The 24,571-nt window shown below is 52.3% G+C and overlaps 1 protein-coding gene across 17 annotated transcripts in view; it reads left to right on the top strand.

Annotated features, from left to right (window-relative positions):
- Nucleotides 1–24,571, top strand: part of LOC144248686 (uncharacterized) — a 117,192-nt gene that overhangs the window by 79,816 nt on the left and 12,805 nt on the right. The window lies entirely within an intron of this gene.

Below are 24,571 nucleotides of genomic sequence, written 5' to 3'. Positions count from 1 at the left end.
TTCTTATGAGTTGCAGTCAGGCACCTGCCCAAGGCCAGGGGGACCTTTGCTCTAATTCCAGCCTTTTTCCCTGAAAAGGAAACTCACCAGTCCAGGTTCCTGATGTCAGTTTGTAGGGCTCCCTTGGGACTCTCAGGGCAGCGCAAGTTTGAGGTGGGGACAGCTGTGTTCTGGGATGCAGCCTTCGATGTTTTGATTTTTTGCATTCAGGTGCCCACCCAGGGCCGGGGGCCCCTGGGCTCATTTCCCAGACTTTTCCCTGGAAAGAAAACTCACCAGTCCAGGTTCCTAATGTCAGTTTGTAGGGCTCCTTTGGGACTCTCAGGGCAGCGCAAGTTTGAGGTGGGGGCAGATGAAGTCTCGGAGATATCCTTTGATGTTCTTACTTTTGCAATCAGGCGCCCACCCGGGGTCAGGGGACCTGTGCGCCAATTCCAGACTTTTTCCCTGGGAAAGAAAGCTCACCAGTCCAGCTTCCTGATGTCAGTTTGTAGGTCTCCCTTGGCACTGTAGTGGCAGCACAAATTTTCTGGTGGGGACAGCTTTGTTCTGGGAGATATTCTTTGATGTTCCTATTTGTTGCAGTCAGACTCCCACCTGGGGTCAGGGGGTCCTGTGCGGTAATTCCAGCCTTTTTGCCTGGGAAAGAAGACTCACCAGTCCAAGTTCCTGATGTCAGTCTGTAGGGCTCCCTTGGGACTCTCAGGGCAGCGCAAGTTTGAGGTGGGGGCAGATGAAGTCTCGGAGATATCCTTTGATGTTCTTACGAGTTGCAGTCAGGCGCCTGCCCAAGGCCAGGGGGACCTTTGCTCTAATTCCAGCCTTTTCCCTGAAAAGGAAACTCACCAGGCCAGGTTCCTGATGTCAGTTTGTAGGGCTCGCTTGGCACTCTCAGGGCAGCACAAGTTACATGTTGGGGCAGATGAAGTCTCGGAGATATCCTTTGATGTTCTTATGTGTTGCAGTCAGGCGCCCACCCGGGGTCAGGGGACCTGTGCGCCAATTCCAGACTTTTTCCCTGGGAAAGAAAGCTCACCAGTCCAGGTTCCTGATGTCAGTTTGTAGGTCTGCCTTGGCACTGTAGTGGCAGCACAAATTTTCTGGTGGGGACAGCTTTGTTCTGGGAGATATTCTTTGATGTTCCTATTTGTTGCAGTCAGGTGCCCACCCGGGGTCAGGGGGTCCTGTGCGCTAATTCCAGCCTTTTTGCCTGGGAAAGAAAACTCACCAGTCCAAGTTCCTGATGTCAGTCTGTAGGGCTCCCTTGGGACTCTCAGGGCAGCGCAAGTTTGAGGTGGGGGCAGATGAAGTCTCGGAGATATCCTTTGATGTTCTTATGAGTTGCAGCCAGGCGCCTGCCCAAGGCCAGGGGGACCTTTGCTCTAATTCCAGCACTTTTCCCTGGAAAGAAAACTCACTAGTCCAGGTTCCTGATGTCAGTTTGTAGGTCTCCCTTGGGACTCTCAGGGCAGCGCAAGTTTGAGGTGGGGACAGCTTTGTTCTGGGATGCATCCTTCGAAGTTTTGATTTTTTGCATTCAGGTGCCCACCCAGGGCCGGGGGCCCCTGGGCACATTTCCCAGACTTTTCCCTGGAAAGAAAACTCACCAGTCCAGGTTCCTGATGTCAGTTTGTAGGGCTCCCTTGGCACTATACTGGCAGCACAAGTTAGAGGTGGGGACAGCTTTGTTCTGGGATGCATCCTTTGATGTTTGGAGTTTTTGGAGTGAGGTGCCAGCTCAGGGCCTGGGGCACCTGGGCATATTTCCCAGCCTTTTCCCTGGAAAGAAAACTCACCAGTCCAGGTTCCTGATGTCAGTTTGTAGGGCTCCCTTGGGACTCTCAGGGCAGCGCAAGTTTGAGGTGGGGGAAGATGAAGTCTCGGAGATATCCTTTGATGTTCTTATGCGTTGCAGTCAGGCGCCTGCCCAAGGCCATGGGGACCTTTGTTCTAATTCCAGCCTTTTCCCTGGGAAAGGAAACATAGCAGTCCATGTTCCTGATGTCAGTTTCTAGGGATCCCTTTGGTCTATCAGGTCAACACAAGTTTGAGGTAGGGACAGCTTTGTTCTGGGATGCATCCTTTAATGTTTGGAGTTTTTGGAGTGAGGCGCCTGCTCAGGGCCAGGGGCCCCTGGCATATTTTCCAGTCTTTTCCCTGAAAAGAAAACTCACCAGTGCAGGTTCCTGATGTCAGTTTGTAGGGCTCCCTTGGGACTCTCAGGGCAGCGCAAGTTTGAGGTGGGGACAGCTGTGTTCTGGGATGCAGCCTTCGATGTTTTGATTTTTTGCATTCAGGTGCCCACCCAGGGCCGGTGGGCCCCTGGGCTCATGTCCCAGCCTTTTCCCTGGAAAGAAAACTCACCAGTCCAGGTTCCTGATGTCAGTTTGTAGGGCTCCTTTGGGACTCTCAGGGCAGCGCAAGTTTGAGGTGGGGGCAGATGAATTCTCAGAGATATCCTTTGATGTTCTTACTTTTGCAGTCAGGCGCCCACCCGGGGTCAGGGGACCTGTGCGCCAATTCCAGACTTTTTCCCTGGGAAAGAAAGCTCACCAGTCCAGCTTCCTGATGTCAGTTTGTAGGTCTCCCTTGGCACGGTACGGGCAGCACAAATTTTCTGGTGGGGACAGCTTTGTTCTGGGAGATATTCTTTGATGTTCCTATTTGTTGCAGTTAGCCTCCCACCTGGGGTCAGGGGGTCCTGTGCGCTAATTCCAGCCTTTTTGCCTGGGAAAGAAAACTCACCAGTCCAAGTTCCTGATGTCAGTCTGTAGGGCTCCCTTGGCAAGGTATGGGCAGCACAAGTTTGAGGTGGGGACAACTTCGTTCTGGGAGATATTCTTTGATGTTCCTATTTGTTGCAGTCAGACTCCACCGCGGGGTCAGGGGACCTGAGCGCAAATTCCAGCCTTTTCCCTGGGAAAGGAAACATAGCAGTCCAGGTTCCTGATGTCAGTTTCTAGGGAACCATTGAGACTGTCAGGGCAGCGCAAGTTTGAGGTGGGGACAGCTTTGTTCTGGGATGCATCCTTCGATATTTGGAGTTTTTGGAGTGAGGCGCCAGCTCAGGGCCAGGGGCCCCTGGGCACATTTCCCAGCCTTTTCCCTGAAAAGGAAACTCACCAGTCCAGGTTCCGGATGTCAGTTTGTAGGGCTCCCTTGGGACTCTCAGGGCAGCACAAGTTTCATGTTGGGGCAGATGAAGTCTCGGAGATATCCTTTGATGTTCTTATGAGTTGCAGTCAGGCACCTGCCCAAGGCCAGGGGGACCTTTGTTCTAATTCCAGCCTTTTTCCCTAGAAAGGAAACTCACCAGTCCAGGTTCCTGATGTCAGTTTGTAGGGCTCCCTTGGGACTCTCAGGGCAGCGCAAGTTTGAGGTGGGGACAGCTGTGTTCTGGGATGCAGCCTTCGATGTTTTGATTTTTTGCATTCAGGTGCCCACCCAGGGCCGGGGGCCCCTGGGCTCATTTCCCAGCCTTTTCCCTGGAAAGAAAACTCACCAGTCCAGGTTCCTGATGTCAGTTTGTAGGGCTCCTTTGGGACTCTCAGGGCAGCGCAAGTTTGAGGTGGGGGCAGATGAAGTCTCGGAGATATATGTTCTTCTTTTTGTATTCAGGCGCCCACCCTGGGTCAGGGGACCTGTGCACCAATTCCAGCCTTTTTCCCTGGGAAAGAAAACTCACCAGTCAAGGATCCTGATGTCAGTTTGTAGGTCTCCCTTGGCACTGTTTGGGCAGCACAAGTTAGAGGTGGGGACAGTTTTGTTCTGGGATGCATCCTTTGATGTTCGTAGTTTTTGCATTCAGGTGCCTACCCAGGGCCGGGGGCCCCTGGGCACATTTCCCAGCCTTTTCCCTGGAAAGAAAACTCACCAGTCCAGGTTCCTGATGTCAGTTTGTAGGGCTCCCTTGGCACTGTAATGGTAGCACAAGTTTGAGGTGGGGGCAGATGAAGTCTCGGAGATATCCTTTGATGTTCTTATGAGTTGCAGTCAGGCGCCTGCCCAAGACCAGGGGGACCTTCGCTCTAATTCCAGCCCTTTTCCCTAAAGAGAAAACTCACCAGTCCAGGTTCCTGATGTCAGTTTGTAGGACTCCCTTGGGACTCTCAGGGCAGCGCAAGTTTGAGGTGGGGGCAGATGTAGTCTCGGAGATATCCTTTGATGTTCCTATGTGTTGCAGTCAGGTGCCAGCCCAAGGCCAGGGGGACCTTTGTTCTAATTCCAGCCCTTTTCCCTGAAAAGGAAACTCACCAGTCCAGGTTCCTGATGTCAGTTTCTAGGGAACCATTGGAACTGTCAGGGCAGCGCAAGTTTGAGGACGGGACAGCTTTGTTCTGGGATGCATCCTTTGATGTTTGTAGTTTTTGGAGTGAGGGGCCAGCTCAGGGCCAGGGGCACCTGGGCATATTTTCCAGCCTTTTCCCTGGAAAGAAAACTCACCAGTCCAGGTTCCTGATGTCAGTTTGTAGGGCTCCCTTGGGACTCTCAGGGCAGCGCAAGTTTGAGGTGGGGGCAGATGAAGTCTCGGAGATATCCTTTGATGTTCTTATGTGTTGCAGTCAGGCGCCCACCCGGGGTCAGGGGACCTGTGCGCCAATTCCAGACTTTTTCCCTGGGAAAGAAAGCTCACCAGTCCAGGTTCCTGATGTCAGTTTGTAGGTCTGCCTTGGCACTGTAGTGGCAGCACAAATTTTCTGGTGGGGACAGCTTTGTTCTGGGAGATATTCTTTGATGTTCCTATTTGTTGCAGTCAGGTGCCCACCCGGGGTCAGGGGGTCCTGTGCGCTAATTCCAGCCTTTTTGCCTGGGAAAGAAAACTCACCAGTCCAAGTTCCTGATGTCAGTCTGTAGGGCTCCCTTGGGACTCTCAGGGCAGCGCAAGTTTGAGGTGGGGGCAGATGAAGTCTCGGAGATATCCTTTGATGTTCTTATGAGTTGCAGCCAGGCGCCTGCCCAAGGCCAGGGGGACCTTTGCTCTAATTCCAGCACTTTTCCCTGGAAAGAAAACTCACTAGTCCAGGTTCCTGATGTCAGTTTGTAGGTCTCCCTTGGGACTCTCAGGGCAGCGCAAGTTTGAGGTGGGGACAGCTTTGTTCTGGGATGCATCCTTCGAAGTTTTGATTTTTTGCATTCAGGTGCCCACCCAGGGCCGGGGGCCCCTGGGCACATTTCCCAGACTTTTCCCTGGAAAGAAAACTCACCAGTCCAGGTTCCTAATGTCAGTTTGTAGGGCTCCTTTGGGACTCTCAGGGCAGCGCAAGTTTGAGGTGGGGGCAGATGAAGTCTCGGAGATATCCTTTGATGTTCTTACTTTTGCAATCAGGCGCCCACCCGGGGTCAGGGGACCTGTGCGCCAATTCCAGACTTTTTCCCTGGGAAAGAAAGCTCACCAGTCCAGCTTCCTGATGTCAGTTTGTAGGTCTCCCTTGGCACTGTAGTGGCAGCACAAATTTTCTGGTGGGGACAGCTTTGTTCTGGGAGATATTCTTTGATGTTCCTATTTGTTGCAGTCAGACTCCCACCTGGGGTCAGGGGGTCCTGTGCGGTAATTCCAGCCTTTTTGCCTGGGAAAGAAGACTCACCAGTCCAAGTTCCTGATGTCAGTCTGTAGGGCTCCCTTGGGACTCTCAGGGCAGCGCAAGTTTGAGGTGGGGGCAGATGAAGTCTCGGAGATATCCTTTGATGTTCTTACGAGTTGCAGTCAGGCGCCTGCCCAAGGCCAGGGGGACCTTTGCTCTAATTCCAGCCTTTTCCCTGAAAAGGAAACTCACCAGGCCAGGTTCCTGATGTCAGTTTGTAGGGCTCGCTTGGCACTCTCAGGGCAGCACAAGTTACATGTTGGGGCAGATGAAGTCTCGGAGATATCCTTTGATGTTCTTATGTGTTGCAGTCAGGCGCCCACCCGGGGTCAGGGGACCTGTGCGCCAATTCCAGACTTTTTCCCTGGGAAAGAAAGCTCACCAGTCCAGGTTCCTGATGTCAGTTTGTAGGTCTGCCTTGGCACTGTAGTGGCAGCACAAATTTTCTGGTGGGGACAGCTTTGTTCTGGGAGATATTCTTTGATGTTCCTATTTGTTGCAGTCAGGTGCCCACCCGGGGTCAGGGGGTCCTGTGCGCTAATTCCAGCCTTTTTGCCTGGGAAAGAAAACTCACCAGTCCAAGTTCCTGATGTCAGTCTGTAGGGCTCCCTTGGGACTCTCAGGGCAGCGCAAGTTTGAGGTGGGGGCAGATGAAGTCTCGGAGATATCCTTTGATGTTCTTATGAGTTGCAGCCAGGCGCCTGCCCAAGGCCAGGGGGACCTTTGCTCTAATTCCAGCACTTTTCCCTGGAAAGAAAACTCACTAGTCCAGGTTCCTGATGTCAGTTTGTAGGTCTCCCTTGGGACTCTCAGGGCAGCGCAAGTTTGAGGTGGGGACAGCTTTGTTCTGGGATGCATCCTTCGAAGTTTTGATTTTTTGCATTCAGGTGCCCACCCAGGGCCGGGGGCCCCTGGGCACATTTCCCAGACTTTTCCCTGGAAAGAAAACTCACCAGTCCAGGTTCCTGATGTCAGTTTGTAGGGCTCCCTTGGCACTATACTGGCAGCACAAGTTAGAGGTGGGGACAGCTTTGTTCTGGGATGCATCCTTTGATGTTTGGAGTTTTTGGAGTGAGGTGCCAGCTCAGGGCCTGGGGCACCTGGGCATATTTCCCAGCCTTTTCCCTGGAAAGAAAACTCACCAGTCCAGGTTCCTGATGTCAGTTTGTAGGGCTCCCTTGGGACTCTCAGGGCAGCGCAAGTTTGAGGTGGGGGCAGATGAAGTCTCGGAGATATCCTTTGATGTTCTTATGCGTTGCAGTCAGGCGCCTGCCCAAGGCCATGGGGACCTTTGTTCTAATTCCAGCCTTTTCCCTGGGAAAGGAAACATAGCAGTCCATGTTCCTGATGTCAGTTTCTAGGGATCCCTTTGGTCTATCAGGTCAACACAAGTTTGAGGTAGGGACAGCTTTGTTCTGGGATGCATCCTTTAATGTTTGGAGTTTTTGGAGTGAGGCGCCTGCTCAGGGCCAGGGGCCCCTGGCATATTTTCCAGTCTTTTCCCTGAAAAGAAAACTCACCAGTGCAGGTTCCTGATGTCAGTTTGTAGGGCTCCCTTGGGACTCTCAGGGCAGCGCAAGTTTGAGGTGGGGACAGCTGTGTTCTGGGATGCAGCCTTCGATGTTTTGATTTTTTGCATTCAGGTGCCCACCCAGGGCCGGTGGGCCCCTGGGCTCATGTCCCAGCCTTTTCCCTGGAAAGAAAACTCACCAGTCCAGGTTCCTGATGTCAGTTTGTAGGGCTCCTTTGGGACTCTCAGGGCAGCGCAAGTTTGAGGTGGGGGCAGATGAATTCTCAGAGATATCCTTTGATGTTCTTACTTTTGCAGTCAGGCGCCCACCCGGGGTCAGGGGACCTGTGCGCCAATTCCAGACTTTTTCCCTGGGAAAGAAAGCTCACCAGTCCAGCTTCCTGATGTCAGTTTGTAGGTCTCCCTTGGCACGGTACGGGCAGCACAAATTTTCTGGTGGGGACAGCTTTGTTCTGGGAGATATTCTTTGATGTTCCTATTTGTTGCAGTTAGCCTCCCACCTGGGGTCAGGGGGTCCTGTGCGCTAATTCCAGCCTTTTTGCCTGGGAAAGAAAACTCACCAGTCCAAGTTCCTGATGTCAGTCTGTAGGGCTCCCTTGGCAAGGTATGGGCAGCACAAGTTTGAGGTGGGGACAACTTCGTTCTGGGAGATATTCTTTGATGTTCCTATTTGTTGCAGTCAGACTCCACCGCGGGGTCAGGGGACCTGAGCGCAAATTCCAGCCTTTTCCCTGGGAAAGGAAACATAGCAGTCCAGGTTCCTGATGTCAGTTTCTAGGGAACCATTGAGACTGTCAGGGCAGCGCAAGTTTGAGGTGGGGACAGCTTTGTTCTGGGATGCATCCTTCGATATTTGGAGTTTTTGGAGTGAGGCGCCAGCTCAGGGCCAGGGGCCCCTGGGCACATTTCCCAGCCTTTTCCCTGAAAAGGAAACTCACCAGTCCAGGTTCCGGATGTCAGTTTGTAGGGCTCCCTTGGGACTCTCAGGGCAGCACAAGTTTCATGTTGGGGCAGATGAAGTCTCGGAGATATCCTTTGATGTTCTTATGAGTTGCAGTCAGGCACCTGCCCAAGGCCAGGGGGACCTTTGTTCTAATTCCAGCCTTTTTCCCTAGAAAGGAAACTCACCAGTCCAGGTTCCTGATGTCAGTTTGTAGGGCTCCCTTGGGACTCTCAGGGCAGCGCAAGTTTGAGGTGGGGACAGCTGTGTTCTGGGATGCAGCCTTCGATGTTTTGATTTTTTGCATTCAGGTGCCCACCCAGGGCCGGGGGCCCCTGGGCTCATTTCCCAGCCTTTTCCCTGGAAAGAAAACTCACCAGTCCAGGTTCCTGATGTCAGTTTGTAGGGCTCCTTTGGGACTCTCAGGGCAGCGCAAGTTTGAGGTGGGGGCAGATGAAGTCTCGGAGATATATGTTCTTCTTTTTGTATTCAGGCGCCCACCCTGGGTCAGGGGACCTGTGCACCAATTCCAGCCTTTTTCCCTGGGAAAGAAAACTCACCAGTCAAGGATCCTGATGTCAGTTTGTAGGTCTCCCTTGGCACTGTTTGGGCAGCACAAGTTAGAGGTGGGGACAGTTTTGTTCTGGGATGCATCCTTTGATGTTCGTAGTTTTTGCATTCAGGTGCCTACCCAGGGCCGGGGGCCCCTGGGCACATTTCCCAGCCTTTTCCCTGGAAAGAAAACTCACCAGTCCAGGTTCCTGATGTCAGTTTGTAGGGCTCCCTTGGCACTGTAATGGTAGCACAAGTTTGAGGTGGGGGCAGATGAAGTCTCGGAGATATCCTTTGATGTTCTTATGAGTTGCAGTCAGGCGCCTGCCCAAGACCAGGGGGACCTTCGCTCTAATTCCAGCCCTTTTCCCTAAAGAGAAAACTCACCAGTCCAGGTTCCTGATGTCAGTTTGTAGGACTCCCTTGGGACTCTCAGGGCAGCGCAAGTTTGAGGTGGGGGCAGATGTAGTCTCGGAGATATCCTTTGATGTTCCTATGTGTTGCAGTCAGGTGCCAGCCCAAGGCCAGGGGGACCTTTGTTCTAATTCCAGCCCTTTTCCCTGAAAAGGAAACTCACCAGTCCAGGTTCCTGATGTCAGTTTCTAGGGAACCATTGGAACTGTCAGGGCAGCGCAAGTTTGAGGACGGGACAGCTTTGTTCTGGGATGCATCCTTTGATGTTTGTAGTTTTTGGAGTGAGGGGCCAGCTCAGGGCCAGGGGCACCTGGGCATATTTTCCAGCCTTTTCCCTGGAAAGAAAACTCACCAGTCCAGGTTCCTGATGTCAGTTTGTAGGGCTCCCTTGGGACTCTCAGGGCAGCGCAAGTTTGAGGTGGGGGCAGATGAAGTCTCGGAGATATCCTTTGATGTTCTTATGTGTTGCAGTCAGGCGCCCACCCGGGGTCAGGGGACCTGTGCGCCAATTCCAGACTTTTTCCCTGGGAAAGAAAGCTCACCAGTCCAGGTTCCTGATGTCAGTTTGTAGGTCTGCCTTGGCACTGTAGTGGCAGCACAAATTTTCTGGTGGGGACAGCTTTGTTCTGGGAGATATTCTTTGATGTTCCTATTTGTTGCAGTCAGGTGCCCACCCGGGGTCAGGGGGTCCTGTGCGCTAATTCCAGCCTTTTTGCCTGGGAAAGAAAACTCACCAGTCCAAGTTCCTGATGTCAGTCTGTAGGGCTCCCTTGGGACTCTCAGGGCAGCGCAAGTTTGAGGTGGGGGCAGATGAAGTCTCGGAGATATCCTTTGATGTTCTTATGAGTTGCAGCCAGGCGCCTGCCCAAGGCCAGGGGGACCTTTGCTCTAATTCCAGCACTTTTCCCTGGAAAGAAAACTCACTAGTCCAGGTTCCTGATGTCAGTTTGTAGGTCTCCCTTGGGACTCTCAGGGCAGCGCAAGTTTGAGGTGGGGACAGCTTTGTTCTGGGATGCATCCTTCGAAGTTTTGATTTTTTACATTCAGGTGCCCACCCAGGGCCGGGGGCCCCTGGGCACATTTCCCAGACTTTTCCCTGGAAAGAAAACTCACCAGTCCAGGTTCCTGATGTCAGTTTGTAGGGCTCCCTTGGCACTATACTGGCAGCACAAGTTAGAGGTGGGGACAGCTTTGTTCTGGGATGCATCCTTTGATGTTTGGAGTTTTTGGAGTGAGGTGCCAGCTCAGGGCCTGGGGCACCTGGGCATATTTCCCAGCCTTTTCCCTGGAAAGAAAACTCACCAGTCCAGGTTCCTGATGTCAGTTTGTAGGGCTCCCTTGGGACTCTCAGGGCAGCGCAAGTTTGAGGTGGGGGCAGATGAAGTCTCGGAGATATCCTTTGATGTTCTTATGCGTTGCAGTCAGGCGCCTGCCCAAGGCCATGGGGACCTTTGTTCTAATTCCAGCCTTTTCCCTGGGAAAGGAAACATAGCAGTCCAGGTTCCTGATGTCAGTTTCTAGGGATCCCTTTGGTCTATCAGGTCAACACAAGTTTGAGGTAGGGACAGCTTTGTTCTGGGATGCATCCTTTAATGTTTGGAGTTTTTGGAGTGAGGCGCCTGCTCAGGGCCAGGGGCCCCTGGCATATTTTCCAGTCTTTTCCCTGAAAAGAAAACTCACCAGTGCACATTCCTGATGTCAGTTTGTAGGGCTCCCTTGGGACTCTCAGGGCAGCACAAGTTTGAGGTGGGGACAGCTGTGTTCTGGGATGCAGCCTTCGATGTTTTGATTTTTTGCATTCAGGTGCCCACCCAGGGCCGGTGGGCCCCTGGGCTCATGTCCCAGCCTTTTCCCTGGAAAGAAAACTCACCAGTCCAGGTTCCTGATGTCAGTTTGTAGGGCTCCTTTGGGACTCTCAGGGCAGCGCAAGTTTGAGGTGGGGGCAGATGAATTCTCAGAGATATCCTTTGATGTTCTTACTTTTGCAGTCAGGCGCCCACCCGGGGTCAGGGGACCTGTGCGCCAATTCCAGACTTTTTCCCTGGGAAAGAAACCTCACCAGTCCAGCTTCCTGATGTCAGTTTGTAGGTCTCCCTTGGCACGGTACGGGCAGCACAAATTTTCTGGTGGGGACAGCTTTGTTCTGGGAGATATTCTTTGATGTTCCTATTTGTTGCAGTTAGCCTCCCACCTGGGGTCAGGGGGTCCTGTGCGCTAATTCCAGCCTTTTTGCCTGGGAAAGAAAACTCACCAGTCCAAGTTCCTGATGTCAGTCTGTAGGGCTCCCTTGGCAAGGTATGGGCAGCACAAGTTTGAGGTGGGGACAACTTCGTTCTGGGAGATATTCTTTGATGTTCCTATTTGTTGCAGTCAGACTCCACCGCGGGGTCAGGGGACCTGAGCGCAAATTCCAGCCTTTTCCCTGGGAAAGGAAACATAGCAGTCCAGGTTCCTGATGTCAGTTTCTAGGGAACCATTGAGACTGTCAGGGCAGCGCAAGTTTGAGGTGGGGACAGCTTTGTTCTGGGATGCATCCTTCGATATTTGGAGTTTTTGGAGTGAGGCGCCAGCTCAGGGCCAGGGGCCCCTGGGCACATTTCCCAGCCTTTTCCCTGAAAAGGAAACTCACCAGTCCAGGTTCCGGATGTCAGTTTGTAGGGCTCCCTTGGGACTCTCAGGGCAGCACAAGTTTCATGTTGGGGCAGATGAAGTCTCGGAGATATCCTTTGATGTTCTTATGAGTTGCAGTCAGGCACCTGCCCAAGGCCAGGGGGACCTTTGTTCTAATTCCAGCCTTTTTCCCTAGAAAGGAAACTCACCAGTCCAGGTTCCTGATGTCAGTTTGTAGGGCTCCCTTGGGACTCTCAGGGCAGCGCAAGTTTGAGGTGGGGACAGCTGTGTTCTGGGATGCAGCCTTCGATGTTTTGATTTTTTGCATTCAGGTGCCCACCCAGGGCCGGGGGCCCCTGGGCTCATTTCCCAGCCTTTTCCCTGGAAAGAAAACTCACCAGTCCAGGTTCCTGATGTCAGTTTGTAGGGCTCCTTTGGGACTCTCAGGGCAGCGCAAGTTTGAGGTGGGGGCAGATGAAGTCTCGGAGATATATGTTCTTCTTTTTGTATTCAGGCGCCCACCCTGGGTCAGGGGACCTGTGCACCAATTCCAGCCTTTTTCCCTGGGAAAGAAAACTCACCAGTCAAGGATCCTGATGTCAGTTTGTAGGTCTCCCTTTGCACTGTACAAGCAGCACAAGTTTGAGGTGGGGATAACTTCGGTTTGGGGTCCATCCTTAGATATAAGGATTTTTTGCGGTCAGGGTCCAGAACAGGGCTGGGGGCCCCTGGGCACATACTTTGGCCATTTTCCCTGGAAAGAAAACTCAGCAGTCCAGATTCCTGATGTCAGTTTGTAGGTCTCCCTTGGCACGGTACGGGCAGCACAAGTTTGAGGTGGGGACAGTTTTGTTCTGGGATGCATCCTTTGATGTTCGTAGTTTTTGCATTCAGGTGCCTACCCAGGGCCGGGGGCCCCTGGGCACATTTCCCAGCCTTTTCCCTGGAAAGAAAACTCACCAGTCCAGGTTCCTGATGTCAGTTTGTAGGGCTCCCTTGGCACTGTAATGGTAGCACAAGTTTGAGGTGGGGGCAGATGAAGTCTCGGAGATATCCTTTGATGTTCTTATGAGTTGCAGTCAGGCGCCTGCCCAAGGCCAGGGGGACCTTCGCTCTAATTCCAGCCCTTTTCCCTGAAGAGAAAACTCACCAGTCCAGGTTCCTGATGTCAGTTTGTAGGACTCCCTTGGGACTCTCAGGGCAGCGCAAGTTTGAGGTGGGGGCAGATGTAGTCTCGGCGATATCCTTTGATGTTCCTATGTGTTGCAGTCAGGTTCCAGCCGAAGGCCAGGGGGACCTTTGTTCTAATCCCAGCCCTTTTCCCTGAAAAGGAAACTCACCAGTCCAGGTTCCTGATGTCAGTTTCTAGGGAACCATTGGAACTGTCAGGGCAGCGCAAGTTTGAGGACGGGACAGCTTTGTTCTGGGATGCATCCTTTGATGTTTGTAGTTTTTGGAGTGAGGGGCCAGCTCAGGGCCAGGGGCACCTGGGCATATTTTCCAGCCTTTTCCCTGGAAAGAAAACTCACCAGTCCAGGTTCCTGATGTCAGTTTGTAGGGCTCCCTTGGGACTCTCAGGGCAGCGCAAGTTTGAGGTGGGGGCAGATGAAGTCTCGGAGATATCCTTTGATGTTCTTATTTTTGCAGTCAGGCGCCCATCCGGCGTCAGGGGACCTGTGCGCCAATTCCAGACATTTTCCCTGGGAAATAAAGCTCACCAGTGCAGGTTCCTGATGTCAGTTTTTAGGTCTCCCTTGGCACGGTACGGGCAGCACAAGTTTGAGGGGGGGACAACTTTGTTCTGGGAGATATTCTTTGATGTTCCTATTTGTTGCAGTCAGACTCCCACCCGGGGTCAGGGGACCTGAGCGCAAATTCCAGCCTTTTCCCTGGGAAAGGAAACATAGCAGTCCAGGTTCCTGATGTCAGTTTCTAGGGAACCATTGGGACTGTCAGGGCAGCGCAAGTTTGAGGTGGGGACAGCTTTGTTCTGGGATGCATCCTTCGATCTTTGGAGTTTTTGGAGTGAGGCGCCAGCTCAGGGCCAGGGGCCCCTGGCATATTTTCCAGCCTTTTCCCTGGAAAGGAAACTCACCAGTCCAGGTTCCTGATGTCAGTTTGTAGGGCTCCCTTGGGACTCTCAGGGCAGCGCAAGTTTGAGGTGGGGGCAGATGAAGTCTCGGAGATATCCTTTGATGTTCTTATGAGTTGCAGTCAGGCGCCTGCCCAAGGCCAGGGGGACCTTTGCTCTAATTCCAGCCCTTTTCCCTGAAAAGGAAACTCACCAGTCCAGGTTCCTGATGTCAGATTGTAGGGCTCCCTTTGGGACTCTCAGGGCAGGGCAAGTTTGAGGTGGGGACAGCTTTGTTCTGGGATGCATCCTTTGATGTTTGGAGTTTTTGGAGTGAGGCGCCAGCTCAGGGCCTGGGGCACCTCGGCACATTTCCCAGACTTTTCCCTGGAAAGAAAACTCACCAGTCCAGGTTCCTGATGTCAGTTTGTAGGGCTCCCTTGGGACTCTCAGGGCAGCGCAAGTTTGAGGTGGGGGCAGATGAAGTCTCAGAGATATCCTTTGATGTTCTTATATGTTGCAGTCAGGCGCCTGCCCAAGGCCAGGCGGACCTTTGCTATAATTCCAGCCCTTTTCCCTGAAAAGGAAACTCACCAGTCCAGGTTCCTGATGTCAGTTTCTAGGGCTCCCTTGGGACTCTCAGGGCAGCGCAAGTTTGAGGTGGGGACAGCTTTGTTCTGGGATGCATCCTTCGATGTTTTGATTTTTTGCATTCAGGTGCCCACCCAGGGCCAGGGGCCCTTGGGCACATTTCCCAGACTTTTCCCTGGAAAGAAAACTCACCAGTCCAGGTTCCTGATGTCAGTTTGTAGGTCTCCCTTGGGACTCTCAGGGCAGCGCAAGTTTGAGGTGGGGACAGCTTTGTTCTGGGATGCATCCTTCAATGTTTGTAGTTTTTGGAGTGAGGCGCCAGCTCAGGGCCAGGGGCCCCTGGGCACATTTCCCAGCCTTTTCCCTGGAAAGAAAACTCACCAGTCCAGGTTCCTGATGTCAGTTTGTAGGGCTCCCTTGGGACTCTCAGGGAAGCGAAAGTTTGAGGTGGGGGCAGATGAAGTCTCGGAGATAGCCTTTGATGTTCTTATGTGTTGCAGTCATGTGCCTGCCCAAGGCCAGGGGGACCTTTGTTCTAATTCCAGCCTTTTTCCCTGAAAAGGAAACTCACCAGTGCAGGTTCCTGATGTCAGTTTCTAGGGCTCCCTTGGGACTCTCAGGGCAGCGCAAGTTTGAGGTGGGGACAGCTTTGTTCTGGGATGCATCCTTCGAAGTTTTGATTTTTTGCATTCAGGTGCCCACCCAGGGCCGGGGGCCCCTGGGCACATTTCCCAGACTTTTGCCCCAAAAGAAAACTCACCCGGCCAGGTTCCTGATGTCAGTTTGTAGGTCTCCCTTGGCACTGTACTGGCAGCACAAGTTTGAGGTGGGGACAGCTTTGTTCTGGGATGCATCCTTTGATGTTTGGAGTTTTTGGAGTGAGGCGCCAGCTCAGGGCCAGGGGCCCCTGGGCACATTTCCCAGCCTTTTCCCTGGAAAGAAAACTCACCAGTCCAGGTTCCTGATATCACTTTGTAGGGCTCCCTTGGGACTCTCTGGGCAGCACAAGTTTGAGGTGGGGACAGCTTTGTTCTGGGATGCATCCTTCGATCTTTGGAGTTTTTGGAGTGAGGCGCCAGCTCAGGGCCAGGGGCCCCTGGCATATTTTCCAGCCTTTTCCCTGAAAAGGAAACTCACCAGTCCAGGTTCCTGATGTCAGTTTGTAGGGCTCCCTTGGGACTCTCAGGGCAGCGCAAGTTTGAGGTGGGGGCAGATGAAGTCTCGGAGATATCCTTTGATGTTCTTATTTTTGCAGTCAGGCGCCCACCCGGGGTCAGGGGACCTGTGCGCCAATTCCAGACTTTTTCCCTGGGAAAGAAAGCTCACCAGTCCAGCTTCCTGATGTCAGTTTGTAGGTCTCCCTTGGCACTGTACTGGCAGCACAAATTTGAGGTGGGGACAGCTTTGTTCTGGGATGCATCCTTCGATGTTTGGAGTATTTGGAGTGAGGCGCCAGCTCAGGGCCAGGGGCCCCTGGGCATATTTCCCAGCCTTTTCCCTGGAAAGAAAACTCACCAGTCCAGGTTCCTGATGTCAGTTTGTAGGTCTCCCTTGTGACTCTCAGGGCAGCGCAAGTTTGAGGTGGGGACAGCTTTGTTCTGGGATGCATCCTTCGATGTTTGGAGTTTTTGGAGTGAGGCGCCAGCTCAGGGCCAGGGGCCCCTGGCATATTTTCCAGCCTTTTCCCTGAAAAGGAAACTCACCAGTCCAGGTTCCTGATGTCAGTTTGTAGGGCTCCCTTGGGACTCTCAGGGCAGCGCAAGTTTGAGGTGGGGGCAGATGAAGTCTCGGAGATATCCTTTGATGTTCTTATGAGTTGCAGTGAGGCGCCTGCCCAAGGCCAGGGGGACCTTTGCTCTAATTCCAGCCCTTTTCCCTGAAAAGGAAACTCACCAGTCCAGGATCCTGATGTCAGTTTGTAGGGCACGCTTGGTACTCTCAGGGCAGCACAAGTTACATGTTGGGGCAGATGAAGTCTCGGAGATATCCTTTGATGTTCTAATGTGTTGCAGTCAGGCGCCTGCCCAAGGCCAGGGGGACCTTTGCTCTAATTCCAGCCCTTTTCCCTGAAAAGGAAACTCACCAGTCCAGGATCCTGATGTCAGTTTGTAGGGCACGCTTGTTACTCTCAGGGCAGCACAAGTTACATGTTGGGGCAGATGAAGTCTCGGAGATATCCTTTGATGTTCTTATGTGTTGCAGTCAGGCGCCTGCCCAAGGCCAGGGGGACCTTTGCTCTAATTCCAGCCCTTTTCCCTGAAAAGGAAACTCACCAGTCCAGGTTCCTGATGTCATTTTGTAGGGCTCCCTTTGGGACTGTCAGGGCAGCACAAGTTTGAGGTGGGGACGGCTTTGTTCTGGGATGCATCCTTCAATGTTTGGATTTTGTGGAGTGAGGCGCCAGCTCAGGCCCAGGGGCCCCTGGGCACATTTCCCAGCCTTTTCCCTGGAAAGAAAACTCACCAGTCCAGGTTCCTGATGTCAGTTTGTAGGGCTCCCTTGGCACGGTACGGGCAGCACAAGTTTGAGGTGGGGACAACTTCGTTCTGGGAGATATTCTTTGATGTTCCTATTTGTTGCAGTCAGACTCCCATCCGGGGTCAGGGGACCTGAGCGCAAATTCCAGCCTTTTCCCTGGGAAAGGAAACATAGCAGTCCAAGTTCCTGATGTCAGTTTCTAGGGAACCATTGGGACTGTCAGGGCAGCGCAAGTTTGAGGTGGGGACAGCTTTGTTCTGGGATGCATCCTTCGATCTTTGGAGTTTTTGGAGTGAGGCGCCAGCTCAGGGCCAGGGGCCCCTGGCATATTTTCCAGCCTTTTCCCTGGAAAGGAAACTCACCAGTCCAGGTTCCTGATGTCAGTTTGTAGGGCTCCCTTGGGACTCTCAGGGCAGCGCAAGTTTGAGGTGGGGGCAGATGAAGTCTCGGAGATATCCTTTGATGTTCTTATGAGTTGAAGTGAGGCGCCTGCCCAAGGCCAGGGGGACCTTTGCTCTAATTCCAGCCCTTTTCCCTGAAAAGGAAACTCACCAGTCCAGGTTCCTGATGTCAGATTGTAGGGCTCCCTTTGGGACTGTCAGGGCAGCAGAAGTTTGAGGCCGGGACAGCTTTGTTCTGGGATGCATCCTTTGATGTTTGGAGTTTTTGGAGTGAGGTGCCAGCTCAGGGCCTGGGGCACCTCGGCACATTTCCCAGACTTTTCCCTGGAAAGAAAACTCACCAGTCCAGGTTCCTGATGTCAGTTTGTAGGGCTCCCTTGGGACTCTCAGGGCAGCGCAAGTTTGAGGTGGGGGCAGATGAAGTCTCGGAGATATCCTTTGATGTTCTTATATGTTGCAGTCAGGCGCCTGCCCAAGGCCAGGCGGACCTTTGCTATAATTCCAGCCCTATTCCCTGAAAAGGAAACTCACCAGTCCAGGTTCCTGATGTCAGTTTCTAGGGCTCCCTTGGGACTCTCAGGGCAGCGCAAGTTTGAGGTGGGGACAGATGAAGTCTCGGAGATATCCTTTGATGTTCTTATGAGTTGCAGCCAGGTGCCTGCCCAAGGCCAGGGGGACCTTTGCTCTAATTCCAGCCCTTTTCCCTGAAAAGGAAACCCACCAGTCCAGGTTCCTGATGTCAGTTTGTAGGTCTCCCTTGGCACTGTACTGGCAGCACAAGTTTGAGGTGGGGACAGCTTTGTTCTGGGATGCTTCCTTCGATGTTTGGAGTTTTTGGAGTGAGGCGCCAGCTCAGGGCCAGGGGCCCCTGGTCACATTTCCCAGCCTTTTCCCTGAAAAGGAAACTCACCAGTCCAGGTTCCTGATGTCTGTTTGTAGGGCTCCCTTGGCACTGTACTGGCAGCACAAGTTTGAGGTGGGGACAGCTTTGTTCTGGGATGCATCCTTCGATGTTTGTAGTTTTTGCATTCAGGCGCTAGCTCAGGGCCAGGGGCCCTGGGCACATACTTTGGCCAATTTCCCTGGGAAAGAAAACTCACAAGTCCAGGTTCCTGATGTCAGTTCGTAGGGATTCCTTGGGTCTATCAGGGCAACACAAGTTTGAGGTGGGGACAGCTTTGTTCTGGGATGCATCCTTCGATGTTTGGAGTATTTGGAGTGAGGCGCCAGCTCAGGGCCAGGGGCACCTGGAAATATTTTCCAGCCTTTTCCCTGGAAAGAAAACTCACCAGTCCAGGTTCCTGATGTCAGTTTGTAGGTCTCCCTTGGCACTGTACTGGCAGCACAAATTTGAGGTGGGGACAGCTTTGTTCTGGGATGCATCCTTCGATGTTTGGAGTATTTGGAGTGAGGCGCCAGCTCAGGGCCAGGGGCCCCTGGTCATATTTCCCAGCCTTTTCCCTGGAAAGAAAACTCACCAGTCCAGGTTCCTGATGTCAGTTTGTAGGTCTCCCTTGGGACTCTCAGGGCAGCGCAAGTTTGAGGTGGGGGCAGATGAAGTCTCGGAGATATCCTTTGATGTTCTTATTTTTGCAGTCAGGCGCCCACCCGGGGTCAGGGGACCTGTGCGCCAGTTCCAGACTTTTTCCCTGGGAAAGAAAGCTCACCAGTCCAGGATCCTGATGTCAGTTTGTAGGGCTCGCTTGGCACTCTCAGGGCAGCACAAGTTACATGTTGGGGCAGATGAAGTCTCTGAGATATCCTTTGATGTTCTTATGTGTTGCAGTTAGGTGCCTGCCCAAGGCCAGGGGGACCTTTGCTCTAATTCCAGCCCTTTTCCTTGAAAAGCAAACTCACCAGTCCAGGTTCCTGATGTCAGTTTGTAGGGCTCCCTTGGGACGGTCAGGGCAGCGCAAGTTTGAAGCCGGGACAGCTTTGTTCTGGGATGCATCCTTTGATATTTGGAGTTTTTGGAGTGAGGTGTCAGTACAGGGACTGGGGCACCTGGGCATATTTTCCAGCCTTTTCCCTGGAAAGGAAAATCACCAGTGCAGGTTCCTGATGTCAGTTTGTAGGGCACGCTTGGTACTCTCAGGGCAGCACAAGTTACATGTTGGGGCAGATGAAGTCTCGGAGATATCCTTTGATGTTCTTATGTGTTGCAGTCAGGCGCCTGCCCAAGGCCAGGGGGACCTTTGCTCTAATTCCAGCCCTTTTCCCTGAAAAGGAAACTCACCAGTCCAGGTTCCTGATGTCAGTTTGTAGGGCTCCCTTTGGGACTGTCAGGGCAGCACAAGTTTGAGGTGGGGACGGCTTTGTTCTGGGATGCATCCTTCAATGTTTGGATTTTGTGGAGTGAGGCGCCAGCTCAGGCCCAGGGGCCCCTGGGCACATTTCCCAGCCTTTTCCCTGGAAAGAAAACTCACCAGTCCAGGTTCCTGATGTCAGTTTGTAGGGCTCCCTTGGCACGGTACGGGCAGCACAAGTTTGAGGTGGGGACAACGTCGTTCTGAGAGATATTCTTTGATGTTCCTATTTGTTGCAGTCAGACTCCCATCCGGGGTCAGGGGACCTGAGCGCAAATTCCAGCCTTTTCCCTGGGAAAGGAAACATAGCAGTCCAAGTTCCTGATGTCAGTTTCTAGGGAAGCATTGGGACTCTCAGGGCAGCGCAAGTTTGAGGTGGGGGCAGATGAAGTCTCGGAGATATCCTTTGATGTTCTTATGAGTTGCAGCCAGGCGCCTGTCCAAGGCCAGGCGGACCTTTGCTCTAATTCCAGCCCTTTTCCCTGAAAAGGAAACTCACCAGTCCAGGTTCCTGATGTCAGTTTGTAGGGCTCCCTGTGGATCTGTCAGGGCAGCAGAAGTTTGAGGCCGGGACAGCTTTGTTCTGGGATGCATCCTTTGATGTTTGGAGGTTTTGGAGTGAGGTGCCAGCTCAGGGCCTGGGGCCCCTGGGCACATTTCCCAGCCTTTTCCCTGGAAAGAAAACTCACCAGTCCAGGTTCCTGATGTCAGTTTGTAGGGCTCCCTTGGGACTCTCAGGGCAGCGCAAGTTTGAGGTGGGGGCAGATGAAGTCTCGGAGATATCCTTTGATGTTCTTATATGTTGCAGTCAGGCGCCTGCCCAAGGCCAGGCGGACCTTTGCTATAATTCCAGCCCTTTTCCCTGAAAAGGAAACTCACCAGTTCAGGTTCCTGATGTCAGTTTCTAGGGCTCCCTTGGGACTCTCAGGGCAGCGCAAGTTTGAGGTGGGGACAGATGAAGTCTCGGAGATATCCTTTGATGTTCTTATGAGTTGCAGTCAGGTGCCTGCCCAAGGCCAGGGGGACCTTTGCTCTAATTCCAGCCCTTTTCCCTGAAAAGGAAACCCACCAGTCCAGGTTCCTGATGTCAGTTTGTAGGTCTCCCTTGGCACTGTACTGGCAGCACAAGTTTGAGGTGGGGACAGCTTTGTTCTGGGATGCTTCCTTCGATGTTTGTAGTTTTTGCATTCAGGCGCTAGCTCAGGGCCAGGGGCCCTGGGCACATACTTTGGCCAATTTCCCTGGGAAAGAAAACTCACAAGTCCAGGTTCCTGATGTCAGTTCGTAGGGATTCCTTGGGTCTATCAGGGCAACACAAGTTTGAGGTGGGGACAGCTTTGTTCTGGGATGCATCCTTCGATGTTTGGAGTATTTGGAGTGAGGCGCCAGCTCAGGGCCAGGGGCACCTGGAAATATTTTCCAGCCTTTTCCCTGGAAAGAAAACTCACCAGTCCAGGTTCCTGATGTCAGTTTGTAGGTCTCCCTTGGCACTGTACTGGCAGCACAAATTTGAGGTGGGGACAGCTTTGTTCTGGGATGCATCCTTCGATGTTTGGAGTTTTTGGAGTGAGGCGCCAGCTCAGGGCCAGGGGCCCCTGGCATATTTTCCAGCCTTTTCCCTGAAAAGGAAACTCACCAGTCCAGGTTCCTGATGTCAGTTTGTAGGGCTCCCTTTGGGACTCTCAGGGCAGCGCAAGTTTGAGGTGGGGGCAGATGAAGTCTCGGAGATATCCTTTGATGTTCTTATTTTTGCAGTCAGGCGCCCACCCGGGGTCAGGGGACCTGTGCGCCAGTTCCAGACTTTTTCCCTGGGAAAGAAAGCTCACCAGTCCAGGATCCTGATGTGAGTTTGTAGGGCTCGCTTGGCACTCTCAGGGAAGCACAAGTTACATGTTGGGGCAGATGAAGTCTCTGAGATATCCTTTGATGTTCTTATGTGTTGCAGTTAGGTGCCTGCCCAAGGCCAGGGGGACCTTTGCTCTAATTCCAGCCCTTTTCCTTGAAAAGCAAACTCACCAGTCCAGGTTCCTGATGTCAGTTTGTAGGGCTCCCTTGGGACGGTCAGGGCAGCGCAAGTTTGAGGCCGGGACAGCTTTGTTCTGGGATGCATCCTTTGATATTTGGAGTTTTTGGAGTGAGGTGTCAGTACAGGGACTGGGGCACCTGGGCTCATGTCCCAGCCTTTTCCCTGGAAAGAAAACTCACCAGTGCAGGTTCCTGATGTCAGTTTGTAGGGCTCCCTTGGGACTCTCAGGGCAGCGCAAGTTTGAGGTGGGGACAGCTTTGTCCTGGGATGCATCCTTCAGTGTTTCGATGTTTTGAAGTCAGGTGCCAGCTCAGGGGCAGGGACCTCTGGGCACATACTCTGGCCCTTTACCCTGGGAAAGAATACTCAAAGTCCAGTTTCTTGATGTCGGTTTGTAGTGCTCCCATGGGACTATCAGGGCAGTGCAAGTCTGAGATGGGGACAACTTTGTTCTGGGATGCATCCTTCGATGATTGGAGTTTTTGTAGTTCTGTGCCAGCTCATGCCCAGGGATCCCTGAGCACATACTCCGGCCCTTTTCCCTGGAAAGAAAACTCACCAGTCCAGGTTACTAATGTCAGTTTGCAGGGCTCCCTTGGGAGTGTCAGGGCAGCACAAGTTTGAGGTTGGAGGAGATGGTGTCTGGGTGATATCCTTCCATATTCGTATTTGTTGCAGTCAGGCGCCTGCCCAAGGCCAGGGGGTCCAGTGCTGTAATTCCAGCTCTTTTTCCTGGGAAAGAAAGCTCACCAGTTCCGGTTCTTGATGTCAGTTTGTAGTGCTCCCATGGGACTGTCAGGGCAGTGCAAGTTTGAGGTGGGGACAGCTGTGTTCTGGGATACATCCTTTGATGATTGGAGTTTTTGAAGTCAGGTTCCTGCTCAGGGCCAGGAGCCCCTGGGCACATACTCCTGCCCTTTTCCCTTGGAAAGAAAACTCACCAGTCCAGGTTCCTGATGTCAGTTTTTAGGGCTCCATTGGGACCATCAGGGCAGTACAAGTTTGAGGTGGGGGCAGATGGGGTCTGGGAGATATTCTTCGATGGTCATATTTGTTGCAGTCAGCTGCCCACCCAGGGCCAGGGGGTCCTGAGTGCCAATTCCAGACTTTTAGCCTGGGAAAGAAAACTCACCAGTCCAGGTTCCTGATGTCAGTTTGCGAGTTGTGCTTGGGATGTTTAAGATAACCCCTGATTAACATCAGGGCAGCTTGGGTCCACAACACATCCTTCTGCATTCAGATTTTCAGTGGGCGGCCCTTCTTTCATGGCCCCTGGGTCTTGGACTCTGTCACTGGCCCTATTCTCTGTGAAAGATGGCTCACCCTCTACACTTCCTGGTTTCAATTTTAAGGAGGTGCTTGTCTCTTCCGGGGCAGGCAGAATTCTTGGTGGGAGCAGTTTTGCTCCAGGATAAATCCTGTGCCATTCAGAACAAAATGATGTAGAATGTCACTTGCAGCCACAGACCTCGTGATCCAACCTCTGCCCTTTTTCCCTATAAAACCAACCTCACCCTCTCTGTGTGTTGATGTCTCTTCACTGGAGGTGTGCTGCTCTCTAAGGGCAGCGAGAATTCCTGGTGTTGGCAGCTGTGGTCTGTGAGAAATCATTCACTGTTTGCAATTTTGGTAGCACCATTCCTGTTTGGCCAGGGGAAAGATTGTTAATTATCTTGGCAATGAAAATCTGGCACCCCATTGTTTAAGGGTCTGGCAAAGGGCTGTGTAGGGGAGGGAACACCCCACAGGACCTTTCTTCACCTTATCCCCCACTCTTAGGTGTAGCAGCTCCCCATGCGAGCAGCTGCTTTTAGTGCAGCTACCTGCGCACACCTGCACAGGGAGCTGCTAATCCAGAGGGGCTAACAGGGGTATCCCAAGCGTCCCTCCAGGAGCTACAGTCGGAACATCCAGCTGGGACCGGGGAGCAGCCGGACCCACCCGGGCACGGAGCATCCCTTTGAGAAAATGCAGAGGGCAGAGCCCTCTTGCCAAGGGGCAGCACCTGAGCAGGCCGGGCAGCATGTGGGGTTCCATAGGAGAGCTTTCAACTTTCCCCTTTTATTGTGTCAGTCCCTCCCTAGAACCCCAAGACCTTCCACAGCACTCCCAGAAAAAAGAGGGGTTATGGAGAGACAAGGGGTTTAAAGTATGGGAAAAAACTTCCTTTTCCATTATTTCTTGCTTTCAAATAATGAGGAAATGCACTTCCCCTGCAATTTTAATGGTCTCATTTGAAAGAGTCCCTGCCTTTTCTATGCTGTTAGGGGTGGTAATTGACAGGGAATCCCCATATTCCATTATTTTCCAGTTTAAATAGAGGGGGAAAACCTTGACAATGTTGTTTATGGGTTTGAATTAAGAGTAACCCTTTTTGTTGTCCTAAGGCTTAAATTGAGGGGGAAGCCCAGCTATCTCTCTTTCTTAAGGGTTTGGATTGAGGGGAAAATCCCTCTGTCTTCATAACTGGAGAGATTTAAATTGAGGAAAGCCTCTCTTTTCCCAGTATTCGAGGGGATTAAGTTAAAGGGCGGAAGCCATTTATTTGCCATGGTATCAGTGGAGGCAACTTCCCCATTTCTTCATTTTAAGGGATTAATTTGAAGGAGGCTCTTCTAAGATGCTTTTTCAGCATTTAAAACTACTTTTCAGGGCACTTCTTTCTGTGCCCTAGGACTAAGTACCTCAGAGAAAGGCAAGCCTAGCACGTACTTAACCTTTATGCTGCCCAGGAGCCTATTGTTTTTCTTATTGTTATTTATAATGTAGTTAGTCCTAATTAGCAGCCCCAAGGAGACTTAAACTGTTCATATAATTAGTGTTTTTCTCCACCCTTAGTCTCAGGTTGAGTACTACTTAGTAGTCACTGAGGAATAATTATATAAGTTAACAGCAAATTACCCAACTTATCTAGATATGCTGCCTAAGAACAAAGTTTTATTTCTTACCAGATTTTTTGCCCTTTTGCTCCAAGCAGTTGTAGAAAAAAGAAAGAGCTGTCATTTCCCTGAAGAGTTTTCTTCTATATCCAGCCCTTTCTTCTCCTTGAATTCAAGCCAGAGGAGCCAA

The sequence above is a fragment of the Lonchura striata genome, chromosome 1 (assembly GCF_050655825.1).
Source record: "Lonchura striata isolate lonStrDom1 chromosome 1, ASM5065582v1, whole genome shotgun sequence".
Lineage (NCBI taxonomy): Eukaryota > Metazoa > Chordata > Aves > Passeriformes > Estrildidae > Lonchura > Lonchura striata.
Note: the sequence above shows the minus strand (reverse complement) of the source record. Positions and strands in the feature narration are given on the sequence as shown.